This window comes from Perna viridis, chromosome 2, assembly GCF_037379345.1.
Source record: "Perna viridis isolate PV_CMFRI_1.1 ecotype Kerala chromosome 2, ASM3737934v1, whole genome shotgun sequence".
In the NCBI taxonomy this organism is placed as follows: domain Eukaryota; kingdom Metazoa; phylum Mollusca; class Bivalvia; order Mytilida; family Mytilidae; genus Perna; species Perna viridis.
The window spans coordinates 38,920,417-38,945,858 of NC_142446.1; the positions used below are offsets into that span (position 1 = coordinate 38,920,417).

At 31.4% G+C, this 25,442-nt stretch overlaps 2 pseudogenes; both read left to right on the plus strand.

The window, feature by feature from the left end:
* The first annotated feature begins 451 nt into the window (after positions 1 to 451).
* On the plus strand, positions 452 to 17,310 carry LOC148624971 (uncharacterized; annotated as a pseudogene).
* Positions 17,311 to 20,454: 3,144 nt separating this feature from the next.
* On the plus strand, positions 20,455 to 22,477 carry LOC148624972 (uncharacterized; annotated as a pseudogene).
* The last annotated feature ends 2,965 nt before the right edge of the window (positions 22,478 to 25,442 follow it).

Genomic DNA, 25,442 nt, shown 5'->3' on the forward strand with positions numbered 1-25,442 from the left:
AAAGTTTTTAAATAGTTTTCACTGTTAAAATGTTGCTAATGAAATAAACATGATGAAGGAATCGAACCACATTTATTTGTACTAACTTATTTGTGATAATGGCGGATGTGTACATGTATAAGGTACAGCCTTGCTAAAACGTTTAGTGTCTATTGTGTTGTTAATGTTTTTATATGAACGTTGACTTAATACTTTATTGTTATATTGCATGCAATAACAAAAAAATTCATATAAAGTGAAAATTCTAATATGTTTAAGATATTGCCTGGACTGCTGTATTTTTGTGGACTGGTACTTAATACTTGATAATTGTTATATTGCATGCAATAACAAATAAAAAACCCTTCATATAAAGTGAAAGTTCTAATATGTTTAGCATATTGCTTGGTATGCCGTATTTTCGCAAATGATTTTAATTTCTTATCTTGACATGATTTTTCTGTTTATGATAATGCTTTCAGAAAGTCTTTCGGAAGATATATCTAAAAGAGACCTTCTTGATAATGAGAGCGATATGTTTAAAGACATCCATCAGAGAATATCGAAACTAGACAAATGCATCGGCAGAAGAAAATGTGGAGGAAATATAACAACCGGCACGTATAATGCATTTTTAAGCACTTAATGAATAAGGAAGGGGGGTGTTAAAATAATGTTCCAGGCTTTCGTTTTTTATATTGCTTACAACTACCATGCTTATTTAAACACAATAATATTTTTAATAGATTTCGTATTTGTACAAATACGCGCTATGAATATTTTAGATTTTTATTTTTAATACTTTGATAACATTCGGTGTTGTTAAATCAATAAGTAGCCTGTGTTTCTAAAAAAAACAATTGAACAACTAAAATATTTTAACTATAGAATCATCCAATGCGAAAAAAACCATCATATGTATTAAAAGTAGATACCATGCCGTCCTAAAATCATTAACTCATTATTTCTGCAAATTATATGCAAATCTTTTTTTAAAAAAAATGGTAATCAAGGTAACCAAGATTCTAGCGGTAATCAAAATAATGTAATTCTGGGACAAAGACCAGACATGGAAGACAGACATACACAACAAAGAACATAAAGTAACTAAAATAATATATACAAAGTAACAAAGCAAATGAGCAACTCGGACTCCACTTAAACTTGGAGCATGGACCAGGTGCACTGGTAGGGTAGGTCTCCTCTGCTTTTCTAAAAACATGCGCCGAGTTGCGCATAAAAAAAAGTCAAGTTTGGGTTAGTCGAAAGAGGAAGGACCACTATAACACGTTGAACAAATCAGTTTTCATGGCGCAGATGGATACATTTATTTGGTTATTCATTTATATTTTTTACTAAAGGAGAGGAGGATTATTTTCTCCTTGGGACAACTTATGTAAGATGGGGTCGTTCGTCTTAAAACAGTGCAAATCTAATTTATTCGGGAATATTACAACAATGAAATTTGACTAAACGATATTTAGTGCTGTTTTGTTGTTGTTTTAATTGAAAAGGAAACAAAAGAAATGTATACATGTTATAACAACATACCTTTAACTTCAGTTCTAACATTATAGGAATTACTGGTGGGTCACACTATTCTCACCCAGAAGGTGCTGCTGACTATCTATGTCTTCCAAAAAATCCAGAGTGGGGTCTACATATTGATGGCATGCAAGGCGATAATGGCTACATATATGGTGCAGAATACCGAGTTTACGAAAATTCCTTTATCCATCGATCTTATTCCATATACGAAAATCCATGTGCAGTGTGTGAAGTTTTTGGTCGGACTAATGATACCAGGTAAACACGAATGTTACACTTTCTTGAACAGTAACAGTAAACATGCAATTAACAAGTCGCGATAGCACTAGAATTCTGACATATTGACGCATTCATGTATGTAATTTTCATGTTTGAAAGGCCATTCATAGGTTTACAATGTGTAATAGTATGTATTTTTTTTATTTGTTCAATAAAAGTAGTTTCATCTAGTAACCAGTTAACATATCTAATATACTAGGGCTTTCGAAACCTTCCTGTCTGATTTTTATTTCTTTTTCCTTTGGTGTGTGTGTGTGTGTGTGTGTTTCGATGTATATCATAGATTAACGCGTTTGTGATTTAAAATTGTACGTAATATTTTTTCTATGCAATACTGAAGTCTTTTATATTTCAAATGAATTGTGATTTTTTGTTTAAGGATGCGAGAAAGCTACTATTATCGCCATGAAAAAAGCACTTAAAGCATTGAGATTTTTTTGTGAAATCAACAACATTTTCTTACATAATCGTCAAGACTCTTACAGAAAATGGGAAATGTTTTATATTTACATATATAAATACTGGTATTAATTTCTTTTAAAAAAATCGCTGTGAACTGTATTTCATAAAAACGGTTATTGAAGCTTTAAAAGTTTCACTGTTCCTGCGAACAAAGTAACTAGCTATTATCATAATGTGAAATTTTATAAGTTTGAGTTTTTTTAAAAACATTTTGAAATTTCAAAGAAATGTTTAAAAAGTTTGTTACATCGTTACTTTAGAAGTTTTTGGATTGATTTGTGTACAGTAAAGGCGATCTCGATAGAACTTTGAAGGAAGAGCAATGCATGGTCATATAAAACAGGTGGTCTTTGTATTTATTTTGAATTTACATAGAAAGCAACATATAGAGATGTTTAAAGTCTAGTCATTTTAAGAAAGATTATTGCTGAATACAAATGGCCACATATACAGGTTTGACTGTATGTGATTTTTATATTGATAGGCATACGTTGTAAACGAGTTTGTGTCGCATATGAATTCTCTGAACGAGGGGTGCATACATAACACCACAAACAGTGGAATTCCATTTTGTTTGAATTGATTTTGTTGATATTGTGTTTTGATATTATGTACAGGGAGAAAGACTTGTCAGAATGGTTGGACGAAGGAGTACACATATATATATATATATCATGTCTTATTATTATGGTCACCCATCTGACTTGACTATGAATCGGAATAGTGTTCGGTAATTTTGTTGTTACCTCTATTAATCTTGGCTTCTTTAATTTGTTTGGTTATGAGTTCTTCGTGTAGTTTTTGTACATTTCTATTTCAGTTTTTTAATGCTGTTGATGATTAGGTACTTCATGAAACATGAGTGTACAGAAGACCGAAATTTAGCATTCTTATTTTGGATTATTTTTTCGTATTTTAAAATTACTAGGCCCATGCTAATGCTGGTAGGCCAAATGTCTCCGGTTGGGAGGCCAAATGTCTCCGGTTGGGAGGCCAAATGTCTCCGGTTGGGAGGCCAAATGTCTCCGGTTGGGAGGCCAAATGTCTCCGGTTGGGAGGCCAAATGTCTCCGAATGTATTTATCAGACCAGTAGTCAGACTTTTCTGACTCGGATTATGTCATTAGATTGTTTACCGAAAGTATACTTTGACAAAATTCAAACCCCCAAACCACTGTGGTACCTGTATTTCCAGGTATTGCATATGATAGAACTTGTAAGTACTTGATTTAGCTACCTATGTCGATTTTTTTTATTATGAATACTTCTTGTAGACAATTTATATTTGAATATCGGTGTTCCTGTGTATTTCCAATAATGCTAATGTGAGGTTACTCATTTAAACATGTTTACAGCATACTGAAAAAAAAACGCTTTTTGTTTTGATATATTAACACATAAAGAAGGAAATCCGATTTATATGTGAACAATGCATGGAACCTAAATCAGTGATCTTAGCTTTAATTTCTATTTTCTTTTTTAATATAACTGTTTTTCATTCATTCTCTTGTTTCTCTAAAATCGCAAAATGAAGTACCACCAACATGAATTAAACCTCAATATCATGAGACATGACTTGGAAAGAGTAAATGGAACGACATTTAAAAAAGCAACGGACTATTAACTTAATACTTGATATGTGTAATATTGCGCACAATAAGAAAACTTTCGTATAAAATGAAAAGTATTATTTGTTAAGAATTTTGCCTGGATTTCTCTCTGCTGTGTTCTAACAAATGATTTTTTTTGACATGCTTATTCTATTTATAATAATACTTTCAAAATGTCTGTCGGAAGAAGTATCTAAACGAGACCTTCTTGATAAGGAGAGGGGCATGTTTAAAGATATTTTAAGAGTATTGTAACTGGAAAATTCTGGCAGTAGAAAATGTTTGAGAATATAAAAGTAAGTATGACAATTTAGTATGCACTAAATGATTAATAAAGGGTGAGAACAAATAAAAATATATAGTTTGATGGTTTACTTGTTTGCGGTTTACTATTAATAACATAGGTATTCGAAAATCATAATATATAAACAAAAGATAACTTGTACAAGAAAAATATTAAATATTTTTAATTAGTTTACTCGGGTAGGTGAAATATCACTAATCATCACGAATAAAATTACAATTATTATTGGAATACATATATAATTCCATTTTTGTTGTTGTTGAATTGAAATGAGTATATAATGTAAAAACATAATTATCAACTAACATTGCAGGCTTTACTGGTGGTTCATACTATTCTCATACTGGAGGTGCTGCAGAATATCTGTGTCTCCCAAACACATTTTCAGTGTGGCCTACATATTGATGGCACACAAGGCTCTAATGGGTATATATATGGCACAGAATACCGAGTTTTGTATTCATTTCTCCATCGATCTTATTCCCTGTTATAAGGTTCCTTGTGCAGTTGCGAATTTGCTTGTCGAACTTAACGCATAATGATACCAGGTTAACATGAAAGTATGCAACAGTTACGCTTTCTATAAACAGTTAAAATTCAATTATTATATAGATATCAGCGTTTTATCGAATGTTCCTAGTGTTATAAATTTCGATAATTTACACTGTGAAATAAATTCGGTAATTTCACTCTTTCTCTCGCCAAAACGTTACAACTTTTATATCAATCTGCCAATCACAAAATTTAAAATTCATGTTGAAAATATCGATAAAATATGAGGAAAATCTATATAATAAATATGATAATCAATTGTTTATCATAAATAACCAAAATATGATCACTCGTGCCAAAATGCTTGAGGATTTAACTCGTGCGCGGAACAAGTTGGCGTTCTTCGGCATTTGTAATAATATTTTGGTTATTCACACTTTCAAATTAACTATCCTATTATTAACAGGTCAGTACCACTAGTATTCTGATATATACAGATATGTAATTGTTTTGTGACGTACGTCATTCCGGGTCATCACGTGTACATGTTTAAGATATTGAACAGTATAAGTTTTATTTATTTCAATAAAAGTCAACTCATCTAGTTACCAGTAAAAATGTCCAAAATACAATGGATTTTGAAACCTGTCTTACCGACAAAAGTTTTTTTTTTTTATTAAATGTGTATTTCATTGTATAATATAAACTGACGCATGTCTGATTTTTATTTGTTTCTCTTTTTTTCTGTACAGTACGCAAAGCTTTCTTATTCCTAATGTCTTTTAAAATTTAAGTAAGCTTTAGGATGTGAAGTAATTTTTAACCATAAAAATATCATCTCCGTACAAAAATGTCACGAAGATGAGAAATGATTCATCATTACATGTATATATACTGGTACAAATTTCCTAATAAAAACGCATAGGTAAATCTTATTATATAAAAACGATAATTGAAGCTTTTTATAATTAACATACTTAACTTATACTTGTTATATTGTGAATATTTTATGAGTTTTGTTTTACTTTAGATCTTTGTTTTATTCATTTCAAATTGTCATGTGGCTTTTTAGATTGATGGGGCGAACTTTGGAAGCGAATTTTAGTCACATGAAAACTGATTTATTCAACAAGTCGTAGTTTTCCTTTCCTTGTTTGTCTACCCCGGACTTGCCTTTTTATGAGCAACTCGGCGGGTGTTTCTAGAAAAGCAGAGAGGACGCTTACCCTACCGGTGCACCTGGTCCATACTCCCAGTTTTTAGTGGAGTCCGAGTTGCTCACTTGCTTTTGTTACTTTGTATATATAATTTTAGTTACTATATGTTCTTTGTTGTGTATGTCTGTTTTCCATGTCTGGTCTTTGTCCCTGGATCATATTCTTTTGATTACCGCTATAACCTTGGTTCCCTTGATTACTCTTTGACTGCTACCACCTACCACTTTTCTGTACGATGTGGTGTTTACATAACCAAAAATAATTTCATGTTTGGGTTTGTTGATATTTTTTCATTGATAAAACATAAAGAAAGAAAAACTTGCCCGAATGGTTGGACGAGGGAGTATACTTGATACATCATGTCTGGTTATTATGGCAATGTATCTACGACAGAATATATCTTTGTTGACAAGAAGGTTCAGAAAATAGGTCATGCATCAAACGACGATGGCAGGTTTTTGAACATAGTAGAAGCACAATGGCCTCATATATGAACGGGAGGGAATTCACATGCGTTTTTGTACAAAATAAAATACTAGTGGATCATTTCTTTTCCATTTCAATTGTTTTCTTAGTCTGCTTGTCGTGACACACATCTTTAGTTTATTGAAAATTATTAATTGGATTTTCAAGTTATCACGAGAGCGCCAGTAATCAGAAACGTTTACCATTCCAGTACAGGTTTTGTTGCATTCCTTTATAGCCGATTTTAATCTGCAGAACGTGAACAATATGATCCAGGTCAAGTTCACTAGCAACATTTATGAGCTACTGTACAATGCAGGTATAACCAGGCATAAATTGAGCTTAGATGCGATTTTAGATACACATTTTATTTTCAAACTTTGAAGATTTTTTTTTTGGCGGAGATTTAAGAGACTGTCCGCTAAGGAACTAGGTAATTCGTTCCTATGGTATGGATGGCACATGGTAAATTTGATCCCACTGAATTTTTGGTTCCAATGTAATGTTTATATCATTTGTATGTCCAAGAGTACAAAGATTTTTTTTAAATGGATGGCTTAGAAATTTGTTATGAAAACAACCGAAGTTTGCTCAAAATGTAAGAGTTATCTCCCTTTTTTCAATGAATTTCAGTGCTTTCTATTTCCCTTTATAACCGTTGCAGTTAATCAAAATCCAACATTTAACTTTGAAAAAAGGATGCATTTGTAATATGAGATAGATGAAAATATTTTAAAAACAAAATTTTTCATGTGCCACCCACAGCCTTGTTTTTGCATGGACACCCTCTGAACTGTTGAAATATATGAATGAGCTTTTTGACTGCAAAAAAGCCGAATCTTTTTTTATATGATTGTTTCATTTAGAATATTGAATTATAACAAGAAATATCAAAAATATGTTAAACAGCGTAATAAATTACGTTTAACATGATATGTGCAGCCGCGTAGAAGTACACACGTACGTATAGAGAACATGTAAGCATTCACTGTCGATCCGAACTTCTGCATGCGGTCTAAAAACGTATCTTTGTAGAGCTGGCCACTCACCCAAGACAAATGTTCATAAATAATGTACTTTTCACTCATTAATTTGATTTAAATGCACTAAATTAACAATAAAAATAAGTAAATATGCATGCATAGAGAACTTGTGATATAAATTGTCTGCACGATATGAACTTTATTTAATTTAAATTTCTACTGTTTCAGACGCTGGATTTAGAATGATTACACTTTATTTTGGATGTACAAATCTATGTAACATTCTATTGACTATCGACTGAAAAAGTTATGGACGAAGGATTTTCTTAATATGTTCAATAATACATCTGTAATGTTTTGAGTACTGATTTTACCAACTTTGTTCATTGCCAGTTCTATAGTGCCTGTATATCTTGTCATATACCGGAAGCAATTGTGGGAGTTTTTGCGTGTTACAAAACCTTGTTTAGCCCACTATTTCGAATGCAAATTACTCTACTAAGTCAGGGTCATTGAAGTTGTTTTTAATTTTCCGATTTTTACCTTTTTATTGCCATTTGTTACCCGAACTTTACTTTGCCTTTCCCCTCTAACTATTGCCTAGAGTTTATTGCCATTTGTTACCCGAACTTTACTTTGCCTTTCCCCTCTAACTATTGCCTAGAGTTTATTGCCATTTGTTACCCGAACTTTACTTTGCCTTTCCCCTCTAACTATTGCCTAGAGTTTATTGCCATTTGTTACCCGAACTTTACTTTGCCTTTCCCCTCTAACTATTGCCTAGAGTTTATTGCCATTTGTTACCCGAACATTACTTTGCCTTTCCCCTCTAACTATTGCCTAGAGTTTATTGCCATTTGTTACCCGAACATTACTTTGCCTTTCCCCTCTAACTATTGCCTAGAGTTTATAATTCAGTAATTTTGTCATTATATTTCATTTGAGAGCGTTGCTTTATAGGATATCCAACATGTAGTTTCAATTGATGTGGAAAAAAAAACGAAATTTAAGCATTAATATTTATCAAAGATTTAGCTGGCAAAATTTCAGGTAAAAAAATTAGACTAACTCTGTTTCAAGGTCCATTTAAGGCCTTCTATCACTATTACGAATTGACCAAACGAATTTTTAACTAACTGTAAAAGTAGAAAAATCACAACGAGTTTACAGACCACATATAGTTAGGCAAATATGACTTATTTTTCATTTGCATTGCATGCAGGTATGTAACTCGTTTTATCAAATCAATTTTGCAAATCATTGCATCACTGTAGATGTCAGTCAAACAAAAATAGCTATGAACGTACATATAGTCAAGAATATAAAAGTAGTCATTGTCACAGTTCCTTCCTGTCCTGTTCTCATAATATTTTTAATTGCATCTGCAGTTTGTGTCTACTTTTTATCAAAGAATAATTTGAAACAAAAAGTAATGATAAGTATGGTAAGATTTCCAAATTCAAAATGACTTTTGATCTTTTTTCCTCCCTCAATGCTTTCTAATTTTAATGTATAATTCGGGTTGAGGACAAACATTATATGTGAAAAGATATTTAATGAACGGCCTTTTTATCTACGCCATTCAGAGAGTGTTAATAAGTCCATTTATATGGGGATCACCAGTATTTGATTATATTGTACCGACTCAGATTGTATGTTATTTAACTATAACACTGTAATACAGTTAAAGGAGAGATCGGAAAACAAGACATTTACTTAATCAAAAACAACGAGACTCATAATATAAGAATCATCACAGGAAGCATGAACTCAGAGATGGGGTTGTTTTGTTATTTGTCTGTGTTATTTTGGTTATTTAATGTTATTCGTTGTGTGATTCCGTCGGTTCTCTTCGAATCCCTTTCAAGTTTACAGCACAAAATTGCTTGAGAATTTTTTATTTTACCAATTTTTTACGCATTTCATTCATAAAGGAGTCTTATATTTTATATTTTACAGGATATTTGTTAATATGTCTATCGTGTGTGACAAAAAAATCGATACTTAATGTTTCTGTAGTCTATCCGTTCGGATAAATGTTAAAGGAAGCATAAAAGTAAATGTTTGGTTATAGTTTTTGCACTTTTTTAATTTGATTTCAATATAAAATAAAAAATGATGAACAAATAAGACGCGAGTTTCTGATGAGAAGAAATATGCCTCTGAAAAGAAATCACATATCAAGTATGTCTGAATTATCATTTTAACTGTAACTACCTAGGTTTCATCGTCATTTTTATAATCGTGTTTTTTTATATAGACTTTTTTATTGTAAATTCTATAAGCTCAGTCTATATTCATATACTAGCGTATTTTAATTTGCCATGAGTAATCTGGCTTGTGTATATGAATATATTAAAGGAGACATGACACAAAAATATGCAATACGAGATAAAACCTACAGGTACTGAATTACGACATATGAGTAAAGTGGAATTATGTATCGAGTGTGTTTAAGAACTTGCATATTATTAGATTCTCAGTTATGTTAGTATGTATATTTATTTACCTAAATAAAAACTTTTTTAAATAGTTTGTCTGAAAAATCAGTACATGATCGTCGACTTTATCAAAAGAAAATTGCTAATGAATTTAAGTGATTAGAAATGTCTATCCAACCATCGTTTGTCAGTTTTCATTTGAAACACTTTTTTAATGCTGAATTTTAAGTTTATAAAAAAAAAATTTAATAATGTACGACAGTTTCGAACATGCAAACATTTTCCGATGAATTGTGCTTTGGTGTTAAATGTGATATTGAGATTTTCGATAAATACAAAATTACCAATATTGTCTCAATATTGCCAATTTGTATTTATAATGCATGACGTTGTGTTTTGTTTTTTTGTTTCTGTTTTTTTTTTGTTTTTTTTTTTTTTTCATAGATTTATTATCTTACTTTTACACATCACATGCACTTCTTTTATCGAAAAAGTTCATTTTGATAATGAAAATAACAACATAAGAACATTCATTTATTAGAATAACAATACCTCTAAAAATAATGAGGAAAAAAGTGAGATGCGATACGTGTACGTAGCCAGCGTTTAAATTTGTAGAATAAAAATGAGGTATAATCTTGTAGAAATTTCAAGTGGTCTAAATATGATGAAATGAACCATACAAACATATGAAATGCATAATAGTATTTTAGTAACTATTGGGTAAACTGTTTTGAAATGTAATATTTTTAACTTGTTTATGTCAAACTCTCTCCAGTCAGCCAGGATCAACCTATGTAAGGTGGGGTCGTTCAAATACAAAGTTAGTTTATTCACGTAAGCGAAAAATATATGTTTTCGGTTTGATTGTTTAAATGCAATATATAATGAAAGAAGATAAGAGCCTGAGTTATCATTTGTCAACATATCCTCGTAATGTAAGTATTAAATATTTGATTAGCAATTATATGTTTATAATTATCATACAGCTTTAAAAAGTTTAATTAATATTAAGAAAGCTTAAATAAAAGGAGCGATTTTCAAGTTTATACTTAATCCTCAATATAAGTCATATAATATATATTTCTCAAATGAGAATCCAAACATAAAAGCAACACTTAGACACATACATCTAAACTATTCTCCCCATTAAGATCAAAGTTTGATATTTTAAACATAGAATGTTGTATTGCTTTCATCACCAATGTCGTATGCACATCGTTAAAATCATTTCGTACCATACTTCTTTGTTCATAGAAAAATGCCATAAATAAAGTCGTTTTGCATTTTTATTGCAAAATTGTTTGTATAATTAAAAAATAAAGGCACTGCCGGTGGTTCTGATTTCGAACATAGAGGAGGGCCGCTGAATTTCTATGTCTTCCAAAACGTCCAGATTGGGGTTTATATAAGGACGGGAATCAAGGAAGTAGTGGCTTTATATATGGTGGAAAAGAAAATTCATATTGTACTGAAATTGAGTGTCGTCAGTAATTGAGAAGAATTGATCCTACTAGACCTGGGTTTATTCGTAATTCATCGTAACTTTAAGACTAGAATTGGTACTCGTTTTATCATAATGTCATAGATGTAAACTTAACCTATTTGCCCGTTTACATGGTTCCTACTATGAATTACATTATATATATGGTACAGAAGAGAACATTCATTTTGGGAAAAAATAACGAATGTGTATGTGTATTAAGTAATACCAACTTTCCAACTGCACAAAATAAATATCATACAATTATTGACTGCGTTTGACAGTAATAGCACTTTTATTGTCCCCGAGGTACTAAATATTGTCCGAGGTAACGCCCAGGACAATAGTTAGTACAGAGGAAACAATAAAAATGCTATTACTCTCACATCAAGTTAATAAATGTATTATTATACTGAAAAACCAGGGAAGCAAACCTACATCCCTCAAACATTTTGTTGTTGTCGTCTGCAGTTTCGGTGTTTAACCTCCTACTATGAAAACTCCCGAGTTCTCTCCCACGACGTTATTCGATTTAGACCAATGAATTGAATGAGACAAAAAAGTCCGAGAAATTTGATTGTGAAATCAAACTTGTAAATTTACCGTAGAGGGAAAATAGTCAAAACTATTTCACCGGGAGGGGAGCTAATTATCTAGACGACTGAAAAGAATGAAACAGCAAAAGTACTGCAATACTTTTATATAGTAAAGTAAGTAATGAAGTATAATAATACTAATTCTTAATCGAGAATGGAGACATGTAATAAAAATGTGACAATTCTAACCGCAACATAATTTGTAAAAATACTAACCACTGAACAAAAACACTATGTAATAATACAAGGAGAAGATGACTGACACAGACAGTAATATTTTCATAACAACTTGGATCATTCTTTTCTAATCCAAGATGATTTGATTTACCAAACTTCTGTAGTGACTTCAATCTTGTAGCAACATAACCTTATTCTAGAAGCCTAATTGTAAGAAATCTAGCGCGGTACTAAAAGTCTGCATAGTTACGGAACGCTCTGGCGTAACGTATGAAAGAGTTATCAAGGTAACAAAGATTTTAGCCGAAATCAAAGAATGTAATCCAGGGACAAAGACCAGACATGGAAAATAGACAATCACAACAAAGAATATAAAGTAACTAAAATAATACATACAAAGTAACAATAGTAAATGAGCAAATCGGACTCCACTAAAAACTGGAAGCATGGACCAGGTGCACCGGTAGGGTAAGCGTTTTCTGCTTTTCTATAGAAACACCCGCCAAGTTGCTCATAAAAAGTCCAGTCTGGAGTAGACGAAAGAGGAAATGAAAACTGACACGTTGAACAAATCAGTTTTCATGGTGCAGATGGATACACTGTAACGATCCACGAGATCATGATGACGACCATAAAACTTCTGTAGTGAGGACTTCTACCTTGTAACCCTGTTCCAAAAGCCTAATTGTAAGAAGTCTAGCGCGATACAATAAGTCTGCGTAATTTCGGCAAGCTCTGGCATAACGTATGAGTTGTGATATGAACACTCCATACGCAGGTGCTGAAGGGATATTGGCACAGATGAAAGGACAGTTGTCAATTCTGAATGAAAAGTCAGCACGTTTGTCGTAAAGTTTGGTCAATAGTTTTCCTTTACCATTTAAAGTGTGTTCAGTGTCAAACATAGCATTAATTACTGTATTTGAATACATGGTTATATCTTTAACATTGAAATGCTTATCTTGTTTTTGATAGTGATAGGGAAAGGTCTTGCTGAAGTAATAAGTAAAAGAGACCTACTTGATAAGGAGAGAGATATCTTTAAAGATATCCATTAGAGAATATCCAAACTGGAAAACTCAATTTGCAGAAGGAAATGTGGATGAAATAAAACAACAGGAAAATACAATGTATTCCTTTATACTTAATGAGTAAGGAAAGGTAGAAAAAGTAATAATAAATATTTTCCAGGCTTTGGTTTTCATATTACTACTATCATGCTCATTCAAACATCTTAATATGTTTTCTTAATAGAAAATGCGAATAATACATTTAGTTCTTTTTTATAATCATTATAATTACGTTCTATATCTATTTTCTTAAAATACATCAACAAAACGTCGTTCTAGATTCATTGTTTATTGTATAATAATTTAATTTCTGCTGCAACACGCTTTCTGATTGGATGCAAATTTTGTCCATCATGTCATAGACCAAATTTTGTAATGTGACTGTGACGTCATCAACCTTTTGCTGATTTACTCCCTAAATGTTAATACTAAAATTGAATTACAGGGAATGACTGTTATATTTTTCCGGTCTATTTGAAATAACCTCAATGCCTGTGGTGCACACTTGAAAATAACCTACTACCGTTATTTAGTGTTCACCACATGATTGAGGTTATTAACCCATAAACCGAAAAAAATATCACAGTCATTCCTTAAAGACCATCTGAAAGTAGAGTGGCCAATTTTAGTGTTTTGTTTAAGGGTTTTAGTACCTTTTGTATGCTTCTTTTTCTTGCTTCAATTCTTTGGTTTTCATATTTTCTTTGTTGCTTTTTTTGTCTGTGTTTATTATCGTTGTATTTAGTCTGTGTACTTTAAATACCAGTAACGTCAGTACTTTCATTAATCTAGGGGTTGTTAAATCAAAAAGCAGATTGTCTTTGCAATAACAATAAAACAACTGATTTATTTCAAATATAGAATCCTCAAAAGTAAATAAGTATTCAAAATAGGTAACATGCTGTCCTAAATTGATCCATTATTTTTTTTCTGCAATCAATTTGCAAATCCTTTAAAACATTAAAGCGTGTATTTATTTGGTTATTCATTTGTATTTTGTACTACGGGACAGAAGGATTTTGTTCTGCCTGGGAAAACGTATGTTAGATGGGGTTTTTTGCCTTGTAATAGTAAAAGTGCAAAATTAGTTTACTCAGGTGAGTATATTAACACTTACATCAAATTTGAAATAAAAAAAATACATATATTTTTGTAAAAAGTATTTATTTTTTTTTTATTGTTGTTGTAGTTGATGATAGGGGGCGATAAAGGTTAGTCATAAAGTGTTGAATTGTTTAATTGCGAATTGGGAAACTTGAATCTGTAACAAATGAGAAAACATAAAGACTTCCCATAATTCTTGCACTAAAACAACAATAGAATTGCTTGAAGTTGACTTAAATTCAAATATTCCGTAAATCTCTTTTGGTCACTTTAAAGTCATATTAATGTCAGCTCTGCCGGTGGTTGAATCTATTTTGCCAGATTTATTTTGGACTTGACTTGATTATGGATCGGATAAGTGTTCGGTAATTTTTGTTGTACCCTTATTTTGCATGGAAATGGTGTCCATATCCACGAATCAACTATATATATTTGGTGAACACATAAATTATCACATAGTTCATCATATTAGAAAATATGAAGTAGTTTCTTGGATGTGGACATAGTTTCTAGAGCTGATATGACAGTTCACTGCTAGTAGACTTTATTTTGTACATTTCTGTAATTTATATTCAGTTTATTTCTGTTGTAACAAGGGGCTCGGATATTTTTTAGGTATGTTTAATTGTGTAATATTTTTTCACAGTGGCCAGATTTAATGGAGGAGGGTTGTGATTACGCCAAAGTACTTGAACCCCACTGCATGTTTGCGCCTTTCTGGCATCAGTGTATTATGTTTCGTTTTCACCTCTAGTTTACTTGTGCTGTGAGGATTTTCTCATCGTTCATTGAAGACCAATGGGTAGCCTTGAGCTGACATTTTCATCCCGGTGGTTTTTTTTTGTCTATTTGACATATACACCATACCTATTCTCGTAATAAAATTTACAATTATCAGCATTTGTTGTAAATTAACGTATAATTGTGGTGCCATTATGACGTCACAACAGTAAACTGATTGCACAAACATTTTTCCAGATATTTTTACAGTTTACTAATTTAAGAACAAGTTATACTGTTATACAACAACATTGATATTTTGGGGGAATATTGATGGTCAAATGCCACTACACTTTTAAAATAAGACGAAATAAATTATATATATTGTTAAACATGATTATCCTTATATTCAGTATGGACATTGTAGGCATTACTGGTGGTTCATACTATACTCACACAGTTGGTGCTGCTTAATATCTGTGTCTTCCGAAAAATCCAGAATGGGGACTATATATTGACGGCACTCAATGCTACAATGGCTATACATATGGTGCTGAATACCGGTTGTACCAAAATTCATTTCTCCATCTATCTTATTCTGAATATGAAGTTCTATGTGCAGTGTGCGAAGTTTTTGGTAGAACTAAATGTTTAATGATACCAGGTAGACATAAAAGTATATAGCAGTAAAACTAACTGTTTTTAAGATAGTTTAAATAGATAGATAAATTACAAGATAAAATCGATAGCGAATTTTGAACTGACAACCCGTTCAAATTCAAATACAGGGCGATTACTGTATTAGCTTTAAGGTAAAATACACTTTCTCAGAAATTGAAATGTTAAATACCTGTTAAGTAGTTGTCTTTGTAAGAATCATGCAAAATCTGAAAAATGTGATACACCTAAAAAAAAAGGCTACATATTTTTATTTTTGTAATTAAGTTGTTTTATGGGTATATACTATGAAATATGTAATTATTCATTCCAATCTACCTGCTCTTGGGAGATAAACAATATTGAAAATCCAATAGATTATATTGTATTTGAGTCTCATTTTCAGAGTTATCTCCTTTAATTTTTAAATTTACAGTACATTCTATATATATTTTTTATCTCCTAAGAGCACAGGTTATGTAGAAAACTGAAAGTTAATTTCTGTTTACTATGGCAATTCAAACAAAATATCAAAAATAAAAATATGTAGGCTTTTTGCCCATGAATCACATTTTGCAGGATTCTTAGCTGGAGTGCTACTTAAATATGTTTCTGACTAATGAATAAATTCATTAAAATAAAGTAAATAAAATCATATGGTATTGATGTTTACAATAAAGTTTTATGAAAAGTGTATAGTCTTTACAGAGTTTGTAACAATAAATTATTTCGTGTATTTTAAAAGCAAAGAAAAATAAAATTCTTACCATACTGGTCCTTATCATATATTTGATTTTTCCTGTATCTTTATAATAAAAAGGTAAATAGCTATCTGAGAACAAAACACAAAGTAATGTATGATTTTTTATATAAAACTCACTTGTCATGTTCATATATGAAATATTATAAAAGCTTCATTTAAATATCTTAATTACTAGTAAATATATATACAAGTGGTTTTTAATCTAACTATTTTCTTTCTTTATTTGGTATAGAAGTTTTGCGCATTTATGCTTTTCATCTGCATTTTTTTATCATTTTTTTTTCTGAAATACTGATTTCTTCAATATTGTTAAGTGGAACTAAAACTTAATGCTGTGTTTTTTTATACCTTCTGGACTCGGGTTGAAAACAAGAGCAATATAATTGGTCAAGAAAGATCACCTTTTGATAAAAATAACTAGCATTCATTCCAGTGGATTGTGTTACTGGTGGAGGATCAAGACGGCTACATAAATATCCATTTTATAACGTACAATTATTTAACCCATTTAAAAACGAGGGTTGTAAAAGATTGTTGGCATTTTATCAAACAGATTTTCTACTTGTTCGTTATATCTCTTAAACGTGTGATTGATTTTATGTACCTTATAAAGAACACGCATAATGTAACCGGTTATTTTGATTTTTTTATTTAATTAATTTTGGATTTTGTTAATGATATTTTTTATTTTAATATTATGTACAGGGAAGAAAACGTGTCAGAAAGGTTGGACGAGGAGTACACTGGATATATCATGTCTGGTTATCATGGTCATGTATCAGCCACAGAATATATTTGTGTCGACAAGAAGGATACGAAAATAGGTCATGGTACTAAGCTTATTGGGAGGCTTTTGTATATGGTGGAAGCAAAATGTGGTTCTTTACCTGGCCCCCCGTATGTGGAAGGAAGGGAAGTCACATGCATACCAAATAAAAGACTAATTAATCTTTCCTTTTAGTTTTATCATTTCTTCTTAGTCTGATTGTTGTGTCCTACATCTTGAGTTAATTGGAAGTTCAAGTAAATTTGATAGTATCAGTAAGTAAAAGCGTTTAACAAACAATTATAAGTTTTACTGCATTCCTTTATATCCGATTAAATCTTCAGTAATGAACGACAATAGAAAATGAAAAACTTTCTTCGAAATTAATTTCGAATAAGGGTCGATTTACGATTACGGTCACTCTTAAATGTCAATATACACTATTCAGACTCAATGCAGGCAACATATGGCACTAATTGAACTAATAAGTGGTATAAAACGCATACATGCACAACATGTAACTCACATAAGATAAAAGACAAATGTTCATAACCTGTATATATTGTATTAAGTATTCATTGTTTAATGTACGTTTCAATTTGGATTCATTTAAATGACAATAAAATTAAGAAAATACATAGAGAATGCATAAAGAACTTTAATTTAAAGTTTGACTTTATAGTTGTGAAATAAATTGTCTGCATGATATGGACTTACATTGGATGAGCACATAACTTTTGGTAGGTTTAAACTGGCCTAGATGTGGTATGTCAGCTAGAAGTCCTCTGTTTTTTTCATTTGTGTAACGTTTAATCAGTTTCTTTATTTCAGTTTTGTTAGCAGAGGACGACTACCCTATCGGTGCACCTGGTCCTTGTTCTCAGTTTACAGTGGAGTCCGAGTTGCTCATTTACTTTTGTTACTTTGTATGTATTATTTTAGTTACTCTTTCCCCCTTTTTTATTTATATGTCTGTTTTCCATGTCTGATCTTTGACCCTGGATTGCATTCTTTTGATTACCACTAGAATCTTGGTTCCCTTGATACTCCTACAAGGGACTCGGACCTTTTTTAAATGATTTTAGGTGTGTTTAATTGTGTAATATTTTTTCCACAATGAACAGATTTAACAGGGGAGGGTTGTGATCACGCCAAAGTAATTCAATCCCGCCGCATTTTTATTTTTTTTTTGGGCCTGTCCCAAGTCAGAAATTTCTGGCTTCTGTATGTATTGTTGTATACTTTTAGTTAACTTTTATGTAGCTGGATGATATAGGGGCTGTACCTATGTATAATGTTGGTTTAGAGTCCGCTGCAGCCTGCCCTTTAGTGTGAGGGTTTCCTTGTCGTTCATTAAAGACCAATAGGTGGCCTTGAGCTGACTGTTTGTCATACCATTGGGATTGTTGTCTCTATTAAAAAGTCACCATTTCCATTCTCGTTATATTCGTTTAATTTTGATTTTTACTGTTTGGAAGGCTTGATTTCAGCATGTGTTTTTAACTTAATTGTCTACAATATGTTAATTAAATACTTGCCAGAATCAAAAAATTAATCGGTACTCAATATTGATAGCAGTAGAAAACTGAACTGTTGGTTAGTCATCGTTGCCTGATAGACAGACTTAGGAGCAAGGCTATAAAAAATATGTTTCTTGTGTCGCCTAAAATGTTTTATGACCGAAATCCAGATCTCATTAAGAAATGATATGTTTCTGACCTTATAGAGTATCCAATATTAATCTGAAGTACTGAATTTGAGAGAAATCAAGGTGGATACACCTGTAACATAATAAAGTTTGGAAAATTTGTTCTATTTTGTCTAAAGTGTAAGAAATTGCATTGTCTTGCCAACCTCTAACAGAGCCAAAGTGTTTGCAATGTTCTGGGTGGAGAGAGAATTATCAATTTTTAAACGAAAAACAATTTTTGGATTTTTAGATATATCAAGATTTTTACATCCACATAAAATACTACATAACACCAAACATGCTTAAGTGTTTGCAATATCCGGCGTCTAGTAAAACTGATATCTCTCAGACTAAATACATATTTAGGATTCTTAGATGTATCAAAAGTTTTCGCATCTATCTTAAGAACTACATATTAGCAAATATGGTATGATTCTACAAAAAAATTGAGCAAATTTTTGTTTTATTTCTTTAAAGAAAGAAAAAGTGTTCGCAATGTCCCTGTTTGTAGTGAAAACTGACATTTCTCACAGTAAAGCATGTATTTTGGATTTTTAAATATGTAAAGCCTTAGGGCAACCATCTTTCTTTCTGAGCATTTACAGATGCTTGTTTCAACTATTTGTTTGATTTTCATGAATAAATTTTGATTTGAATCGTATGCCATTAATAGATTGACGATGATATATAAAAAAAAGTTATCTTATACGAAAAAAAAAAACAACCGCAAATGAGATGTTCAGTTTAAATAAATTCGTCTTAAAAAAAACCATCTATTATCATATTTCCAATATTCTTTTAAAAAAAACATCGCATTATGGGTAACAACCGTTTGTCGAAAGACTATGACATCGTGTTACGTACATCATACATCATTTATAGCACATTGTATATGGTGTATCGTAAGTCGTGTTTCTTATCTGGTGTATCGTAAAATTTCTAAGTGGTAATTTTACACGAGTCCAGTATATTTATCGTGTAAGTGGTCAGTCGAAGGCAGACAGCAGATGTGGGAAACTACAAGCTGTACGAGCCTGTGAACTTCCATTGGCTAATTTGTTTCTTATTTTCACACAGAAAACTGGGATTATTATCTGTGATGCATTCCCCTTTTCAATTTTGTACATTATTTCACTTTTAAATCGGTAAACTGATTAGTTAAGATTCCAATTTAAATGTTCCTCGATTATTATACATTATATTTATTAAATTCAGCTTAGATATATGACGAAGCTTAAACATCAAAGTCCGACTGCTTTTTTCAATGAATATCAAGACTGACGACTGACAAAAATCTTTATTTAGAATTTGTTATCCAATCATGGATACCTAGTGTTAAAAATGTTTAAAAAAAAAGGTTGTCAACGTTAAAAGGTTGCTCATGATGTAAACATGATGAAGGAATCGAATCACATTTACTTGTATAAAGTTATGTGTGATACTGGTGGATATGTGTAAGGTAAAGTGGTGTCATGTTTGCTAAATTTTTATACGAATGTTAACTTAGTACTTGATAATTGTTATATTGAGTGTAATAACAAAAACCTTCATATAAATTGAAAATTGTGATATGTTTAGAATATTGTTTGGACTGCTGTTTTTAAGGAGATGATTTTGATTAGTTATTTTGACATGCTTTTTTCTTAATGATGATGCTTCCAGAAGGTCTTTCGAAAGATATATCTAAAAGAGATCTTCTTGATAATGAGAGGGATATGTTTAAAGACGTCTATCATAGAATACCAAAACTGGAAAAGTCCATTGGCAGTGGAAAATGTAGCGGAAGTGCAACAACCGGTAATGTATTTATATGCACTTAATGATTAAGTAAGGGGAGATAGAAATATATTTTATCTGGCTTTGGTTTACATATGAGGCGTTTACTGTTAACATAGGTATTCAAACACCGTAATATTTTTTTTAAATAGCTTATGCAAGAAATATATTTTAAACACGTTTTTACAGAAAAACTCTCCGAGTGTGTTTACAAAAGCACAACAACAAAGCATGTTTCTATAACCAGGTGATTGCAGAAGACAGCTAATAGATATACCGATATTACTGGCGTCGTTGTTTTGCCAACTATACATCTAATCTTTGAAACATTAAAGAGTTTGCGTCTTTGTTTTCTTTTATATTTTTTACTATAGAACAGAATGATTTTTTTTCACCCTGCTATAACTTACGTGAGATGAGGTCGTTCGTCTTGTAATAGGAAAAGTGCAAAGCTAATTTATTCGGGTAAGTATATTATAACTTTCATTGGGAAAAATAATTATATAAAAATTTGGATAAAGAATATTGAATGCTGTTTGCTGCTGTTGTTTTTGTTGAAAAGGAAACAAAAAAGTGTGTACCTGTGGAAAAACATACCTCTATCTTCAGTTCTAACATTGTAGGAATTACTGGTGGCTCACACTATTCACATCCATGAGGTGCTGTCGAATATCTGTGTCTTTCGAAAAATCCAGAGTGGGGATTACATATCGATGGCGCTCAATGCTGCAATGGCTACATATATGGTACAGAATACCGACTTTATTCATTTTCCCATCGATCTTATTCCCTATATGAAGTTCCATGTGCAGTGTGCGAAGTTTTTAGTAGAACAAAACGTATAATGATACCAGATAAGCATGAATGTTACGTTTTCGTTCGACAGTTAACAGGTCGATCACTAGAATTATGACTGGTCGGTGTATTCAGATATGTAGTTGGGTAGGTCGTTTCCGTTCATAACTTTAACCTGTACTGTTATACATAAGTTTTATTTATTTATCTCAATAAAACCAAATTTTCTTGAATCTGTATTTTTCTGTAGTGTGTGTGCGTGTGCGTGTGTGTGATAATATATTTGATATAAGAGTTTACGTTTTTTTTTTATAAAATACAGAGGTCTTCCATATTGTTATATTTGATAAGATTCAAAGTTGAAATAAAAACTTTAGGTTTTCTTAACCCTCTATGCCGATTAAAAGGTCTTGATCTGATAACAATTTTAAAATGACTATGTAATTATTTGTCAAGCATATCCTTTGGATCAGAATAACTAGCAATCTCTGATGGTGGAATTAGACTAGATTAATATCCTTAACTAATAAAGATTAATATAACATATAATCATTATAATATATAATATATAAACATTTATAAACTTTTAAATGAGTGTCATAAAATATCAAGATGTCCTGCCTTTCATCATTCTGATTTTCTAATCGTATGTTACACGTATATCTACACCTCTTAAACCACTTGATGGATTTATATTCAGGCCAGACATTATTTAATGTAATGGTTATTTTTTTAATTATTTTTATTACTTGATTATGGGTTTTAATGCTTCTATTTTATATTTCAATATTTTATATAGGGAGAAAGACTTGTCAGAAAGGTTGGACGAAGGAGTACACTGGATACATCAAGTCTGGTTATTATGGTCATGCATCAGCCACAGAATATATATGTGTCGACAAGAAGGCCCAGAAAACAGGTCATGGTACTGATAATAATGGCATGCTTTTATACACGGTAGAAGCACGGTGCGGATCGTTACCCTGTCCCCCATATGTCAACGGGAGAGAAATCACATGTGTAGTTTGCACCAAACAAAAATATGAAAGAACTGAAAATTTGTTTTTAAAATGTCTTATGACTTCATTTGATTTGTTATAAGCCTATTGATTAGTTATTTTCTTTTTTTTTTGGGGGGGGGGGGGGCAAGATTTATTATCTTCCATTGACTAACTTGGTACAATGACGTTATTAACGTCAATTGATTCACAGACCGCAATTCAAATATTTCCAAACTATGAATAGGATTTTGATGACAGAAGCTATCTCATAAATTATGCTTGTGGTTCATGAAACGTTAACAGCCCAAAAGTTGGTCATTTTGCAAAACTTTAAAACAATCCTTAGATACGCATTTCCATACGATAATCAAAATCAATCACCGCGATGTTCTACTATGCTTAAAACAAGAAATGAAGCCTCTGTGTTTTAAAATGACGTCTATCTGTCGTTCATCCTTTTTTCACCGGACTTGATCGTGGCGGTAAGCGAGCAGCAATGTGTTTACCTTGCAAGATTAACTGTATTTACCTCGGTTGTATGGGATTAGTGCTTTTTATTCTTCTGCGTGAACGTTTTAAATAACATTGTTTTATGTTTGTTGTGTGACAAATACTGCTTCGTCTATTGTTCCCTTTGGTGTTCCCGGAGTTGTTTTGTCCAGAGGTCTCACATTGCATGTGCTTTTTATACATATTTTTCCTTCTATCAGTACATCCTTCGATAACTATGTGAAAGTTCAAAAAAGCATTCCGTAAATACCAGCAACCATAACGATGACATACATAGAGCATTGTTGATAGAAGAAAAGACGCAATTTGCCTTTGGAAATGGATTTAGAAATTGTTAGCATCCTTTGATTTAACTTTATGTGAATTTAAACCTTCAAATTTATTTTTCCGCTTCCATAAGACAAATCTGAAACCCGTAAAGCTATTCAAAGCTTGAACAGCTTAATACGAAATTTGTCATGTAGAAAACTAATATTGTACTGAAATTGAGTGTCGTCAGTAATTGAGAAGAATGGATTCCACTAGACTGGGGTTTACTTGTAATTGATCGTAATTTTAAGACTAGAATTGGTATTCGTTTTATTACAATATCTTATAAACAGGACTAATTTCTGGTATATTTATATTTATCAAGAATGGAGATATGTAATAAAAATGTGATAATTCTAACCACATTATAATCTGTGAAAATACTAATAACTGAACAAATACGAATATGTAATAATAAGATGAGAATATGACTAACTGTCAGTAACAAAGTCATAAGAACTTTGATTATTCCTTTCTAATCAAAGATGACTTGATTTACCATGCTTCAACAAACATTAAAGATAATTAACGCAGTTTTTCTATGTCATTAATCAACCAACGTTTACTTGTAAACCCGTAATTTCAACACGATCGACTCTAAATCAAATGGCAGATCATAAAGATATGGTTTCCTGACAAAATATGGTTATTTTGCTAAAATTATTTCTCGTTTCAGGAAAAGTCTGTAGTCAGATTGACAGTGATAAATGGTTATATTTAAGAAATTTCTTCACTGTTTTCTCACTTGAGGGTAAATTGGATTAAAAATCCCAAATAACAACATCTTAATTATGCATTGGTTGTCAGTTAATATTTTATGAGTCGGTATTATCATGCTGTTTGATAACAATACATGGAAACTCTTAATAAAAACATTTGTCGAAAATGCAAGTTTTCCAGTGTTGTAGAGATTACTGAGAAAAAAGAGCTTTGATCCTGGGTGTATATTATTATGAGGAACTGATTACAAGGGTCCTTTTTTGGTTTTTTGCCATATTCTTCTTTACTGTGATAAAATAGTGTTGTCATTATATAGTTTAAATAAAATAAGAACAAAGTGGTCTTGTTGCGTAATCTTTCACAAGATTTTAAACTTTACGTATATGATGTGGGCATATTAAAACTTGTCGTTTTGAATCTGTAATTTTACTCAAACCTCAAAGTCGCACTCACTTTGTGAAGTATTTATATTTCTAAGAATCTTCGCGTTCCCCCTGTTTAGAATAGTTTTCTGACCAAACACGCAAGCAGTAGCTTCCTAGTTAATGATGTTGACAGCTTTGGCAACAGAATCATTAAAAAAAACGAGGTAACTTTATATGACATTGGTGTGACTGCAGCTGTCTCTCGGGATTTCCTCCATGATACTCTAGGAATTGATGACAGTACTATTAAAACACTTTCAATGGTTGGTTAGGTTTGTGGTAAAAAAAAATTGTAAATTTTGTTTATTATCCTCCACAAAAATGATAAATCTCGATCCTATAGTCTGTCGTTAGAATTAATTCGTGTCTGACATTGATATGGATGCACAATGTTAATTTTCCTATATCTCGCCTACTGTGAAGAACAAACCTAAAGGGAAAAATATGATCAGTTCAACTGAAAAAAAAATGTTTGTTCTTACTGGAAACCCATTTTTTAATGTGACTAGCAAAGAATCAATCATGTATGACAAAAGCAGCATTATTTGCTATTTTTAAAAATGTGTTCAATGTTGCCATCATGACTATGCTTATATAATATGAAGTGTCAATTTGCACCATGAAGACATTTTATTTCATTAGGTAATTATTTCGCTTTTTACTTAAATACTTTATTTAGTATTATCGGAAGTGACATGATCAACGTTCACACAAGCAAGAGGGCCTAGTATATAAATTACGCTGTTTTTATTGATCTGCTTCTTTCCTGCTTCGAGTTCATGATGGTGTCCAGTTTGTTTTTATTTAATTATTTTTTTTATAAATTCAATTATTTTTTTCATGTTCGTTTGCTTTTGATTACTGTATATTCGATATTTTTCCCATTAGTTTTTTTTATTCATTCTCGACACTCTAATTGTTGATTTAACCGTGGTTTTCTTTTAAAATAAAACCTTCATTATATTTCACTAGCTTGTGTTTTCACAACATAAACAGCAGAAATAACAAACCAGTTAATGCAATGTTATCTAAGAGTAATCAAGGGAACCAAGGTTATAAAAGAATGTAATCCAGGAACAAAGACCAGACATGGAAAACAGA